This window comes from Cyrtonyx montezumae, unplaced genomic scaffold (genome assembly GCF_038088225.1).
Source record: "Cyrtonyx montezumae isolate F1298 unplaced genomic scaffold, pur_monq_1.0 scaffold_3, whole genome shotgun sequence".
NCBI lineage: Eukaryota > Metazoa > Chordata > Aves > Galliformes > Odontophoridae > Cyrtonyx > Cyrtonyx montezumae.
Genome location: NW_027072034.1, coordinates 126,059,071 through 126,074,381, shown reverse-complemented (window position 1 = coordinate 126,074,381; position 15,311 = coordinate 126,059,071). Strand labels below are relative to the sequence as shown.

At 36.4% G+C, this 15,311-nt stretch overlaps 1 protein-coding gene across 1 annotated transcript in view; it reads right to left on the bottom strand.

Annotated features, from left to right (window-relative positions):
• Nucleotides 1-15,311, bottom strand: part of PTPRR (protein tyrosine phosphatase receptor type R) — a 145,262-nt gene that overhangs the window by 110,549 nt on the left and 19,402 nt on the right. The gene's annotated exons all lie outside the window — the stretch shown is intronic.

Genomic DNA, 15,311 nt, shown 5'->3' with positions numbered 1-15,311 from the left:
CATTTTGCCCCGGAGTCACAAATTAGATGAGGATAAGTCTTGGGAAAGAAACCCCCTAGAAAACATGCCTAAAAAGCAGGCATGGCATTTTTCACATGTCTCTGTGTTGCAATCCACATAATAGCAGAACAACATATAGGCATAGAGATACAATAAGCATAAAAGAAGAGTATTAGAAATAATAAGAAATACATTATCCAAGACTTTTTTTCCATTGTATAGGAATCATAATACTCAGAGTAGCTGAACAGCTCTATATTTTTTCCAGCTTCATTTTGACCTCACAATATCAGATAAACTAGTTTTAACTACGCATGCATGGTTAATAACTTAAAGCAATTCCTCTACTTCATATCTATTTTTCCCCCTTAAAAATCTATTGTCAATCCTCCTCATGTTGCTCTACCAGACTAAAAACAAGTGTTACGCTCCATGTTGACAGATACAGTTTTAGTAAGTCACAGCAGAAGGATTTTAACTCCTCTACAAAGAACATCATGGAAGCAAATTTTATAAGAAAGTCTATTGCTAACCAAAACTTGTCCTTGTTTATATCGTATACACTTCAGACAAGGTTTGCACAATTATTACAGTATTTTATAACTATCATCAGTGTAGAGTTATCAGTGCCTAGACTGATCTGTAAACTAAAATGTTGATCACTAAAAGCACAAGATGTTATGAGTACTTTGAAGTAACAAGAAAAAAGAGCAATATATAAATCTCTTTGTAGTAACTGTCTAACTCATCTACAAAATATGTTCCCTCTCATTGCAGCATTAGCAACATATTGCTAAAACAGAGCTAAGCTTGGTTATTATACCTTTGCATATTTATATAATTACTTCTAGATTTAAGCATAAAATCTACTTAAAAACTACAAGTACTTACGTAATCAGACTTCATTACCTACTTTACAGTAGGTGGTGTACATTCCTACATTCAAATTAAGAAAGTTGTGTAAGAAATTTTGTTGTCTCTTTTTCTTTTGCAGCCAGTGTTGTTCCCCAACACATACAAGCAGATTAAGAAAGATGGCAATTTATGAGATTAAAGAGCTAGAGATAATCCAGGAAACTGCAAATAAAATAACAAGATTAAGTTATATAGTTAGCTCACTGGACTGAAACAAATTTAGTTCACTCTGTTGGGCTAAAGTGAATAAAAAACACAACTTCCAATAAGCCCTCTTTCTGAAAGCTTCTTTATGTTAATACCATGAATTGAAAAAATATACATATATTTATGACATGTATGATATTTATTACTTGTATATGACAAAATCATCTAAAAACTAAATAACATCTTTATTGGTTTATGGATTTAAAAACTGGGTAGCATTTTCTACGCAGACTTGGAATAAACTTTCATTTTGTGTTTACTGGGATATGGGAGCAAATATTTTTGGTTATTTTGTTCGATAGATACTCTTTAGAGGAATTAGTGCCTTGTGGAAACAAATGTTTCAAAGAAAAAAAAAGAAAGCACTCAACTTGCCATGTAATATGTCATCTTGAAGTACATACACAAATATATATAGGTACAGGATATATTCTCATGTAATGAATATAAACTGTTAGTTGATACCTTAATTTAGGAAATGTAAACCCTAAGCATATCCACCAGGACTAGGATGCCTGCTTTTCTCAAAATGTTATTTTTTCCCCCCTCTGATTTGGTTAAGAAATTTGTTCTAACTCCCTTCCTTCCTCCCTTGGCTCCCACTGATTTCCCATTACTTAATCAAGCTTACAGTGCTTAGACATCAGAAGGTAGTAATTAAGACAGGATTCCTACTGATGAATCAATCTATATATGTAGCATGAAACTTACATAACTCCTTGCCAATCAGGAATGTCGCATGCATATAATAAAAGTATCTCACACACATTGAAAAAAACAGAATCTGCATGATTTTCTCTATTATAATCACCAGCAGGCACTAAATATTTACCTTGTTTTAATAAGGGAATCTGAGGCACCACTTAATTTTTAAGAAGGCAGAAGATAACAGAAACATCCAGGAAAAAAACATATACCAAACAAAACCAGAAATCTTCAAGGCCCTCCATTTTGTAAAACTTTTTGTAAAACTACAATTAAGAAGTAGCATAGTGCATGTAAAGCCATTATTAAAACAAAACATTATATTCAAGTAATATTACTTATACTGCCAAACTGTAATTGTGGCTCTGGAGTCACAAGTACACTTCTAAAAATCTTACTTCCATCCACACTTTTGAATTATCTTATTTAAAATAAATAAGAGATGCACTCTTGTAAACATATATTCAGCAGCAGCATAACTCCATAAAACGGAGCTGCTCTTGAGAATAAAAGAACGGTTCCCATTCAGTAAATGATTTGCACGTGTGTGTTGCTTAGAACATACACAAGATGTTCTTCACAACATACACAAACAACCAGTAGGTTGTCTGTACTTGTTTGGTTTCTTGCAAGAATACCTCAAGCAAACCTTGTATGACAGCTCCCAAGACACTTTAGATCAGCTTGGATACTTCAACACTTAGACACTCAACAGACCCAAGAACTCAATCTCAAGTCTTACTACCACCATCAACCCACCACACCACAGATGCCTTTTGACGCTCCTGCAGGGTCCAATCCAAGAAGTCTTGTTTGATTCCTGTTGTCATCCACCAGCTTCTTTTAGCATAAAAGATCCATGGCAGCTGATAGAGCTGTATGCACGCTGCCTTTCCATTTTCTTCACACTTACTACACATATAATAAATACTTTGTACCCTAAACGAGACCATGTCAAGACAAAGGGCTGCTCCCTGCCCATGGGTATCTGTATCTAAGCATACCTCCTGTTGGCAGTGCTAGTTCTTGCTCAGAAAGGGGCTAGGATGTTGCGGATAGCTGAAGGAAGACATTTCAGAGGAGTCAATTGCTCTTCTGGCAGCTTAGTTATCCCAGGGAAAAGGAGAGTTGGGTATTCTGCCTGTGTGGAGGCATCACTAAAGAGCCAGGTGGTGTCCTAGAGTTGGCCATGATACTTTATAGGGAGCCATTGACATATCTGCTCAGCTCCCACTGAGGATATGGTCAGGTATAGGGTTGTCTACAAATCTGAAGGCAGTAACCCAACTGCTCAACCTAAAAAAGATGTTTTACAATCCCACTGTAGCTCCTAGATATACATGGAAGACTGATAGCCAAGCATTCAGCCAGAGCATGTTGTTGATAAGATGACAGCTGATAGAAATAACACACATGGTATGAATACAAGTACCATGACTGCAGTGGATTGCAGTCATGCAATAATGACCGCATGACTTCACTATCTACCACAAAATCCATACTCCCTTAACTCACTAGTTCCATCAATTCTAGAAACATGGAATCTTTTGTAGATTAAAGATTAAATAAGAGTGTATTGATTGATAATAATGATGACTAATTATATTTACATATATATGTAACTGAAAAATTTATATAAGAGATTGTTTATCACTAGCATGCAATGTATGGCAGGCCATATGCCAAGAGAAGGAAGCATACAGAAAACTGAGATGAGTAGAAACTTTCCAGTGAATTCCCGTAATTTGTTTTCATAACTACAGCTCTCAAATACTGTTAATGTAATTGCCATTTGTTCATGATCTTATTATGCACTGGTTAACAGAGACTTGGGAAATATATACACTGTGTGTAAATTGCCTTTAATAACAGCAATTAGACAGTTGAATGAATATTGTTCATTACCACCTGTGAGTACAGGGACATCTGGTGGACAATACTATTATTTGATATTTTTGCTAGGTATCAGCGCATACATATTCTTCCTTAACTCCACAGGGTACAAATTTAATCTGCTCAGCAGCTCACACTTAAAAAATACAAATATTTTTTGTATTTGTATACAGATGAGTATTTTTTATTATTAAGTGATCTTTAACACACACACCTTACATTCAGTTAATCAAATAAATACCCATTTCAACTGAGATAACTTTTCATTGTCTTTCAGCAGACATTAATTTAGCTTCTTTTAGTCAGACTTATGTGGTAAACGTGAAGCTTTTTAAAGTGAAAATCTATTTTCTTATATAGTACTTCAATAAAAACTGCAAAATTTAATCTGGGACTTAGTAGTATATTTTGGTTCCAAGTTCAAATGAGATTTTCAAAAATTACTTGTATCTTGTATTTAATTCCAGGACTGTAAGCTCATGAGCATACATACTTCACAATAATCCCTGCAGCATATGGAACCCAGAAGTCCATGGAATGCTGCTAAATCAAAGCAACTCTGTACCAGAAGAATAAATTTTCTCACATTTTGTTTTCCAAGTTAACAGGAGCAAAAAGGTTTAGAAATACTCACAATGAACTACAACACTTATTTTCCATGAATAAAACAAAACAAAGAAACAACAACAAATAGACCAAAATATCTGACTAAAAACAGAGTTAGAGGCACCTGCTCTAGTGCCACAATATATGGCGAGAAGATGAACATTTACCATTTAAGAAATGGACTGTATTCCCACTATATTGTCAGATATATGGTAACAGAAAAGGGCCTAGGGGAAAAAGTGGTGTGTGTACAGCTGAAGGAAAGACTATCAGGGAAGAAAAGAGAAGCATGGAGTAAGAAGTATTTAAAAGCAGAGAGGAAAAAGAAAGCAATATAGTAATATAGTTTGAGGCTACAAGTCTAAAGGAGAGGAGCAGAAGATAAAGAATAGAAGGAAAAGATCTGGGGGAAAGCATAACACTGAAGAAAAGGAGAGCAGAAGAGCAGAATACGAGAAGAGTGAGAAAGTGCAATAAAAAGCATAGACAGTTCACACAGTTGCATTCTAAAGAAGAAAGTTTCACTTCAAGGAGAAAAACAGAACTTCACTTTCAGCAGAAGTATGGAGTCAATATTAAAGATCTTAAACCTGCTACTTAAAGTACTTTTCCAAGTCTGAATTTATTATGAAAGATTTGGGGTAAGATTACTGTTTGCCCTGGCATAGTCCAAAACCTAAACACATGTTAAAAAAAAGACAAGGGATGTATGAGATACAATTAAAGAATATAACTTACATACAGGAGAGTCAGAGATGGTATAGGTGAAACAACAAAATCATCAGGGAGTGTTTGGACAGTGGTGCAATTATATTAAGCAGCACAGACTAGATATGGTGAGAGTAAGAACTCTGGTACAGTCATTTCAAGAATGAAAGAAGGATGAGAATGGGGAAGAGAACATTGCATGGTAAGCACTAAATAGTTAGCCATCACAGAAAAGGATAAAAAAGGAAGAATGTATAACAACTTCAGCAATGTTCTTTTCAATCAGTGTTTCTATATGCTTGATTAAATGTCAAGAAATACAAGTTTTACATGGAGCATATCAAGCACACTGGATTCTTCTTCTCCTAAGTTTCAAATCAATTCACATCAGTAGTATGATAGCATTGGTCCCAGTAGAAGGTACAATTCAGGGAAGAATGAGCAATGCAGAAGCAATTTGGTACAAGTTCAGCAGCAACTCTTGTTGAGTTGACATCATGATTTTAACCAAATGGTTCTCAGTCATTCATCGAGAACTGTAAACAAGCTTCTTTTGATAATAAGTGGTCTTCCCAAACAGAAAACACTAGGGTATGCTAAAATGACCGCAATGAAATTTTATTCATTTCTTCTTGTTTATGTAACCTGTCTGGTATTGCCTCTGAACACCAAATTCTGCCTCCTTATTTTACCAGATAAAGCATACAGACTGGATATAAACTTATCTCTCTGTTATGGTCTGTATTTTCACTATATAGCGTTTTCCTCAGTTTTTTTCTCTAGCAAGGTTGCAGAATCCCTAACTAGGTTATGTGAAGAACTGAGGGTACCCATATCAGCATAATCTGCATCGAGCCAATACATTGCCTTCTGATTTCACACAGGCTGTCATCAAAAGAACAGGTAAGAACAGCTTCTTTCTCTAGCTCTTGTCTCCAGAGAAATCAAAATCATGTCTTTTCTAGTGCAAATAAATAATGTATTGGTGATGCTCTCCCTAATGACCAATCAGACCTTAAGGAGATCTGTTTACTTCTGAAAAAAGCAATAGATCTGTGGTAAAATCTTTATATTGGCTACAGAATACCTCTGCTCAAGCTCTTGATCTGTATATGCCTCAGAATAAAGAATTAATGCTTTGACCTTCCTATTCCACGTGCTTAATTCAACAACTGGACTTCCAGATAAATATTTTTTCTGCAAACACCACAAACTCCACTCAGTGCAAGCAATTAAATAAAAACTGATCTGGAAGGGAGAGCAAAGCATTTCAGTGACTTGAAGATACTTGACGTTCTGGAATTCTCATATATCAAAGGCAAGACCAACCTTAAGTGCACTGAAAAGACTCCTTCCTGATACTGTCTCAGGTCCTCCCAAAAACTGAAACAAAGCTACAAAATGAACTTATTTGGTTGGTTTAATTAATTTCCTCCTTGTGAATCTTGGCTCTGACCAGGATGCAGCAAATGAAGTGCTTGAACCTGACCTTTGATTGTAGCTCTATGACTTGAGCCCTGGGATCTTGACCATTTTGTGATACCACCCCATTTCTTCCTCACTTCCCAACTAAAGTAATTTTTTTTTTTTTTTTTACAACCTCTGAAATCTGTGAGAATTAATGCTATTTTCAGACTACTCTATCTTATGGTTTTAATTCCAAAGATTAAATTTCAGTGAGTCTTGATCTACCTTCTGAACAACTCAAATGCTCTATTGCTATCCACTCCATAACTAATAAGCTGTTAGAGTACTGATTGGCAGCTGATGTGACATCAAAGTGAAGATATTTTTGTTTTGCACTGGCCTCAAAGCAATTTTGAAGGAATTCAATAATTAGAGACAAGAGAAGGAAAGGAATCCTAAGATAGAGCCAGAGTATGTCAGCCTTCAGGCAGAAAATAACTTAAGGAGGCAAAGATGTAGCCTATATGTTAAAGTAGAAGAGCCAAGAAAACAAATTACTAAGCATCGGAGCCAAAAACTATAGTAAACGTCTTTCTGTTACAAATGAAGAAACTCTAATAGTAGTAGCATTGCCAAAAGAGTAAAGATCAATAGCGGTAAAGCAACGGGAGGAGGGAGTTATGACAGCATTAAGACAACAAAGGAAAGCTAGCAGCCTTTGCCAAACTTTATACAACACTATTTGGCAAAGGTAAGGATCAGTGGAACTGGCAACACACAAGCCATTAATGAGGCCACAGAGACTGGACAGGCCTCTTAAACAGCAGATACATGTTTCTGAAGTATTTAATTTCTTCAATGGTTGATCAAAAAAACTGAATATACAGAATGCCAAGAACACTGAATTCTTCATTTAAGGTCTCTTACCTTCAATGAAAAAATTTATAAGGTTGTGCTCATAACAGATGAGAATTGGTCAACTGGCAGCCCATGAGTCAAAAAGGACGTGCAAAGAAATATTGGCTAGCCTCAAGGAAAGCCTACAGCTGCAAGATTTTAAGCCAATTATTCAGTTCACTGAGAGATAATGAGAGAAAGTGAACTTGATATGGGCCAACCAAGAGAAAGTATTGCCAATACTTGAACACAACTGGCTGACCAGCCAAACAAACTGTTAGCATTACAGGAAGAGAAAATAAATTGTATGAAAGTTAGAGAGAGGGTTCAACTGCATAGGACAGTCAGGAACATCTGAGTCTGGTCAAGAAATACATTTCCTGCCTTAAAAATACAGTCAGTGCTCAGTTGCCCTTGGGTTTCCATTTAACTACACACAAATATTGAGACACCAAAGCAGTTCTTATGCAGTAGGATACCATAACTGAGTGCTAACAATGGGACTCCATTGGAATTTGTTGGTTAGAGATGGACAGTTCCGTACATTGATGTGAGATTTTAGCTAGCAAAATATGATAGAAATGAGATGTGGCCAGTACATTTACATCACTATCTTACTACTACTATATTGTATCATTATATTGCTGCTTTAAATTATTATTATTTTCCCTTTACCCACAGCATCACTTAGTCTCTCGCTTTCAATAATGGAGAACTAATTATAATTACATCCAAATCTAACACCTGGGCAGGAATAGATATGACCCATGAAAATAAGCTGCCATTTACTTTTTATAAACATATTTACCACCACAACAAATGCGTGCTGCTCATACTGAATAACACTATTCTCAGAGTGGATCTTTTTTATTTTTAGAAATGTAAATCTAGATTGTATGGTTAACAGAATGAATAATACCAAATAGTACTGTAGCTGAGATACTTCACAAATGGATAGTTAGTAAGATTATTGTGATGGAAAAGAGATAAAAATAAGGAAAACACTCACCCCATTCCCCAAGCTCACGGTAGGAAACTCCAAAGGAGCAACCTCCAGAAAAAAAGTCTTCCCCCAATGGTGGTCAGCCCTTAAATGGAGTCTGGGAGAGGTGGAGCCAGACTCCACTCCCTCCAGTCACACAGGTGAATTGCCTTCATCTGAGCTTCCGCAGCCGACTCAGTGCTCACCACAGGTGATCAGTGTTTCAGGCCATGATTCAGCAGTTCCCATGCATAGATATAAAATTTTCCAAATGCATTTTATGGAAACATCTCTGATCACTTTGGCAAAGACTTGTACATTTTTGACAAAATAAACTTGTAATTTAAGTCTCATGTTAATTATAACATATATTTTGTGTCCTTATTTTATAATAGTGTGCTGCAAAATGTTCATTTTGGCCATCTTCTTAATGAGTTAGATTCCAGGAAGGAAACTATTAAAGGTGGGAAAAAGGGAGTTTAACTTAACATGTTTAAAAACCAAGAAAAGTGAAGAGGATAATGGAAAAGTATATTTTCTGCAGCATTCCCTGGTCTCCAATGGCATAAAGGACCATGCATAGAATGTACTATGGTCCTCTAAATCTCATTCACAGCTCTTGTACAATCATTGTCTTACTTCTTTGAGTGTACAGTACAACAGTTTGAAGCATCTGTAATTCTTTGGGCTAGATAACACTTTATTCCATAATTACAATAGTGTCTCACCATATTTGCTGAGCAAGTTAAAGTAGAATGTGAATAATTTTAATTGACCAAAAGACAACAGTATTTAAAATAAGGAAAAACAAACAAACAAACAACCACACCTAAAGTAGCACTGTTCTGCAAGTGTTTTTCATGTATGAGGCCCACAGCCTTCTAAAATTAATTAATGCTTTAATGAAAGTTGTCTATATCTGACTAAAAAATTTAGTTCTTCCAATACCCAGCTACCCTATCTTTCAATTAAGACTTAAAAAGCCAAGAAGTGATGAGAAAGAGCATCATAAATGATTTATGGATGTCCTACTTTTGTGTATGGTACATTTATTATTCCACTTAATGTATCTATATGGTTTTCTAATTCATTCATTTCTGAAAGCTTCACATGACAGAGTTATTTAATTAAAGGTTATATCCATTTTCAGTCAGTTTCTTAGGAAGCACATTTAAAAATTAAGACTACAATTGAATTTTTGATTTAGTGTATGGAATTCAAAGTATCTGTCTATTTAATTACTGTCCTATTACCCATTCCTAGACAGATCAGTTGTTGACTTTTTTTTCCCCTAGATAAATCATCAATTGCTTTCTTGTTATTTCATGATCTGAGCAGTCTTTTAAATTCATGGTTATTACTTCCTTATTATTCCAATTCCAGTCAAGAATCTCTGGTTCTAACCACTAAACTACAAGGACTGCTCCAAAAGTAATGCCTCCTACTTTATTACATTGACCCACAACACCGGAAGCAGATGGTGGTGGTATGGAAGTAGAGGTTGAACCTTTCCACCAATCTTTCTATACATTTTGTTGTTGTGGGACAGATAACACCAGAGGGGCACTCTGACACAGTGGCATCTGACATGGAAGTGTGGATGAAGGAAAGATGCAGCATTGAATTCCTCCATGCAGAAAAAATGGTACATGCTGACATTCATCAACACTTGCTGAACACGTATGGAGACCAAACAGTGTATGCGAGCGCAGTGAGGGAGTTGGTGATGTTTCAGCAGTGACAACAGTGACATGAAAGACAAGCCATGTTCTGGATAGCCAGGCATTTTTACAAGGGCAGCATGCAGGCTCTTGTTCATTGCTGGTGAAAATGCAGGGTAAATGGTGGTGACTTCGTTGGAAAAAAGTGCTTTGTAGCTGAGAATTTGCTCAATCATAAGTGCTATTGTTCTCTTTGTATATAGGAAGCATTACTTTCAGAGTGACCTGTGTATGTATGCAGTATATAAAAGAGGTGTTCCCATAGCTAATAATCACCTTCCATCCCTCCAGCTCAGCCATCCTCTAAGAGAGCATTTCTGAGCTGATCTAGAAATCTTTCACACAGTTTCTTTCTTAGTAGGTTATGGGCAAAGGGGAGAGGTAGCTAGTTTAAACAGTCAAAGAAAAGGAGTGAGTACTTTTAAATTTTTGGGTTAATTTCTATTGACTATATATGCTTCCAATGGGGCTAATTAGGCAAAGCCACAGCATCCTGCTGCACCAGTCCAGAGAAAGTCTGTTTGGGGTATGGGATTTGGGGGATCTCCATTTCATGCTTATTTTATAGCATCACCTTAAGACAACAAAGATCATTTCAGTAATGTTAGCTTTATTTTGCCTAAAGAATGCAAAGACTTTAAAAGAAGAGAGATGTATTAAAAGTTATTCTTCCTAGCCCCTAACATCTGTATTTTAACGACTTTCAGCTCAGAATACTCCACTGTTATAAAACTGCATAGTACAGTACCAGAAATAAAACTATTATTTTTAATATGGGAAATGGAAATATCATATCCATTTGTAAGTATTACCCTCCAGAACTTTATTCTTAATTAGACAATACATTATGTGATGCTTGAAGAAAGCATTTCAACAATTTGGCTGAATGATGCAGAAAGATATAATCATGTGATATTCTGGCAACAATTATAACTGAGTTGATCTTTATGTTTTCAAAAAATCCCTAATGTTACCAGTACAGTTATTACCAGCAAAAAATATAACTTTAAAGCAATCTACAGGAAAGGGACCAAAAAAAACCCACCCAAATTAACCTTAACCATCACAGTGTGAATCAAGTCAAACTGACCTTAGGATATTGTAAATGCAAAAATCTGACTACATTACCATTGATTCCTCTGCTGCAGTTTATTACACAATGGTAATTCCCAAAGAGAATGCATATCCTCAGCCAAATCTGTACAAAGCAGACATTCCATTTTTATTCTACAACAACTAATAAAGGCTGAAATGTAAATCTGTTTCAATTCATGTTTAAATAAGCATAGATATAAGCTGTCAACCACATTCCTACGCTATTCATCATGATTATATTAGCAGTATTGATGTATACCCACAGCAGCTTTCATAACACTTCTGCCATAAACTTGATTCAAAGCACCATGTCCACTCAAAATATTTTCCAGTAGTTCACTGAGGTGTAGAGCCAAATAAGAATTAGCTTCATTATAGACTGTCAGTCATGACTGACCTGCAAAGGCAGGACAGCAAAACATTACTTAAACGGCTCTAGCAACAACAAAGCCAAAGACTTTGTACCACTCTGCTTACCTCCCTGGGTAATGCCCCTTTCCATGACAGTTTTGATACTGTAGGGATTGAAAAACCATCATTCAGTCGACAGTTATCTGATGATTTTCAAATTCCAATATCCTCCTAGTCTGTGCACTTCAGTCCAGAATTCTTTTTTTTTTTTCCATCAAAAAGATGCTGAAGTGTAGTAATATTTGATCTGTGAAGTTTTGTTTTTTTTTAGGAGTATGTTCAAAGTAACATCTTTAGATCCTAAAACTGTTTCTCTGATTCAGTACATCACCAGGTTTTAATCATAAAATATATTCATGTAGTGATGATAAAAATGCTTTGACAGGCTTAACATTTAAGAGGTTACACACAAAACCACATTATGAAGGATCTATTGAGGAACTTTTGAGAAGCTATCACTTTCCCTTACAATATCAGAAACAAAGAACCAATAGGATCATTCCAGAGGCTGAATTGCCAGATCCAACAAAACACTAAGAAGGAAAGATATGGTTCTTGCTGTCTTTTTATCCGAGTGCCCTATATCTGCCTTTTAAATGTTACTGTAGGGAAATCTGTCTTTCCACAAAGATTGTTCTCTGAGGGCTCTGGTAGAATAATAATAATAGTAATAAATAATAATAATATTAAAGAACAAAAATGTAAAAAGTGTGCTTCTTCAGAATTTAGTCCTAAATAACATTAACACAACGGATAGATTTATAGCAGTGAGTTGTCAAAATACTTATTTGTTAATGGGTGGGTCTCATGACCCCAGCAGAGTAGTTTGGTTCACATTGAAATTTGGATATCAGGTTCCTGTGAATCCAGTGATGGCACCTGGAACAATGTGTGCCAGCAAACTTTTCCTTTCCTTAGTCACATTTAGACAGTAATAGAATTCAGATCATTGTAGAAGGAAATCAGAACATAGATCACAGTACAGCAGTGTCCTGTACTGATGACATGCAAGCCTGTTTGCACTGCTCTGCAGAATGGAGTCAGTATATTTCCAGTCATGAAGGAATGCATGACCAGCTCAGAAGCTGAAAGGCTGCAACACCCAAAGTACAGACAGTACATTGTCATAAAGGACATAATGGGCAGGGATGGAAAATCCACTGCAGCCTAAACTTTTGTATCTTTTCTCCTAGAATTCAGTACAGCATGGTGCAGAAATTGCTTCTATATATGCAGAAATACTCTTCTATATTTCAAACAGAAATAAATGGGGTCACGTAATAAGGAGGCAGGAGAGGACTGTTCGCTTTTATTTTTTTCTCCTCTTTTTCAAGGACTAAATCAAAACACATACAAAAAATTTGTACTGGATCAGCCTACAGTCAACACAACTTTGAGTATTCAGTTTGCTTTTTCTCTTCTACTTCTTTTAAGTCGAAGAAATGTGATTATGAAACGAGGGATACTCTGTAGCCCTTTGTTCAGTGACCAAATCACATGAAATGGGAAAGACTCAGGTTCAGTTATCCCCTTATGCTCTTGACAGCAAGGCTTGAAGCCAGACCTCTCACACCTGGGAATGAAGACTTTTTCTCATATCTAAGTTCCCCCATCTTCTTGAGACATTTTGTACTTAAAACAAAAGCAAGGATCTTTGATTTGGCTGCAACTTTTGCTGAATTCAACCCAGTTTCATGGAGAATCTGTTTTGCAAAATACCATTTTATCAATTCAAAAGTTTATGAAAAAATATAAATATATATAGGCAGATCCTTTTCTCTTACACAAGTATCTACTTTATAGCCAAGACTGGTCAATTACAGTAACGTGCAGCTGAAAGAAGTATCAATAGTTGACACCTTATCTTTTTCCTACAGATGAACTACACAATATCAGCTGATAAAGAAGGTCCAACAGTGAGTTTAAAAGCATAAAACATGTCTGCTCCTAAAATCCAGTTTTTCATTTAAACTGTGCAGCTCACAAAGAAAATGAAATGACTGCAAGAACATTTTCTCTCTACTGAAAAGTGATAGGAAAGGAAAACTGTGATCAAAGAGGATTTGAGAGATTTATGAAAGACATGACTAGCTTTTGTTCAAGTTCCGTAACTTACTGTACGACACAGAAAATAACCCTGAAGTTGCCAGCAGTAAGCTAATCAATTAAAGCACTGAGTTGCTGAATATTCCACTAACATTCCATTAACATTTTGCCAGTTGGATGACAAAAAAAAAAAAAAAAAAAAAGCCTTAAGGAAGCATTAGTGCATGTTACAACATAATGCAATCTTTCCTGTTTTCCACAAAGATGACAAAAAACACAATACCATGATAATGGTTCAGCATGCAATTATCCCTGCTGAAGTGCACAGAAGGAAGCAGAAAGCAAATGAGGCCAACTAATGAAAACTCTCTAGACTTCCTTGTGCAAACAAAATCCAGAATGACAGAGCTGCAGGCTACTAGGTCTGTTTGAAAGGGTTGCTGCAGATATGTTGAGCCTAGTATAATCGTATAATCACTTAAGAAAGGACTAAGATAATGGTGCCCATCCATCCTTAATTAGAATGTGGATTTGAGTTCAGAAGCCAGATCTGGTCATGATGTAAATGGACACAACAATGATTATAATGACACTAAGGGTACTGACTTGACATTGCTCACTGTTGTAATGCGTGACTAATATTTAGAGGTTGTTAGCAATTCAGCATTGTAATAACAGTAAAATCTTAAGACTTCACTGCTGATCAGCACAGCATTTGTTTTCTGTTGTTTCAAGTATCAGACAAATACATGACCATTGAAAAAGCTCCATTAAAAAATTACTGCAGACACAATCTTTTATTCATGTTTCTTCTGCCTGGCCCAATGCCAATCTCCATCTTGGGCTGCCTATAACAGGCCTTAGTAGCAAAAAGTGACATTTGACTTACTGTCACAGAACATTTACTTGACTGCTTGCCCCAGTACTCATTTACCTCCTAGATTAAGTACTACTTGTTCTAATGATTGATAACAGATTCATACCTTACTCTTACACCATTTTGTAGCTGCTTATAGTTTCAACAGTGTTTTGACCACCTTTTCATAAGGTCTTCAAGGGAGTGAATTTAGAGTACTTGAACTGGAGAAGAGAACTGGATGAGCATAAAGCAACCTGAGTCACAGCGTTAAGCTGCCCATGATCTCTCTGAGAACGAGAAGGTGCAAACATAACAGGCTTGAGTTGCCCCAGGGGAGGTTTAGGAAGAATATTTGGAAAAGATTCCTCTCAGAAAGAGTGGTGAGGCACTGCAACAGGCTGCCCAGGCAGGTGGTGGAATCACTATCACTGCAGGTGTTCAAAAAACATGGAGATGTGGCACTGAGGGACATGGTTTTGTTGGTGTAATGTTACAATGGGATGGAAAATACCTAAAGAATAGCAGGGTGGCAAAGTCTTTGACTACAGCAAATGAGCCCAAATGAAGCAGCCACAGAGACATGAAAGAAAGGAGCTGCTTACCTTTAAGAAGCCTCACATACACAAAGATCTTCAGCAACAGACACTCTCACCTCCACTGCCAACCCTTAAATGAAATCTGGGAAGGAGTGAATCCTAGCTTCACCCCTTCTGGTTACTCAGGTGCATCGCATGCACCTGAGCTCCCCCAGGTTGGCCCTGCCTTCTCACCAGGTGCTCAATCACTGTTTCAGGTGGTGACTTAGCATTTCCACTGCAGCTGATATGGTGATGACAGGTTGATGGTTGCACTAGAAGAT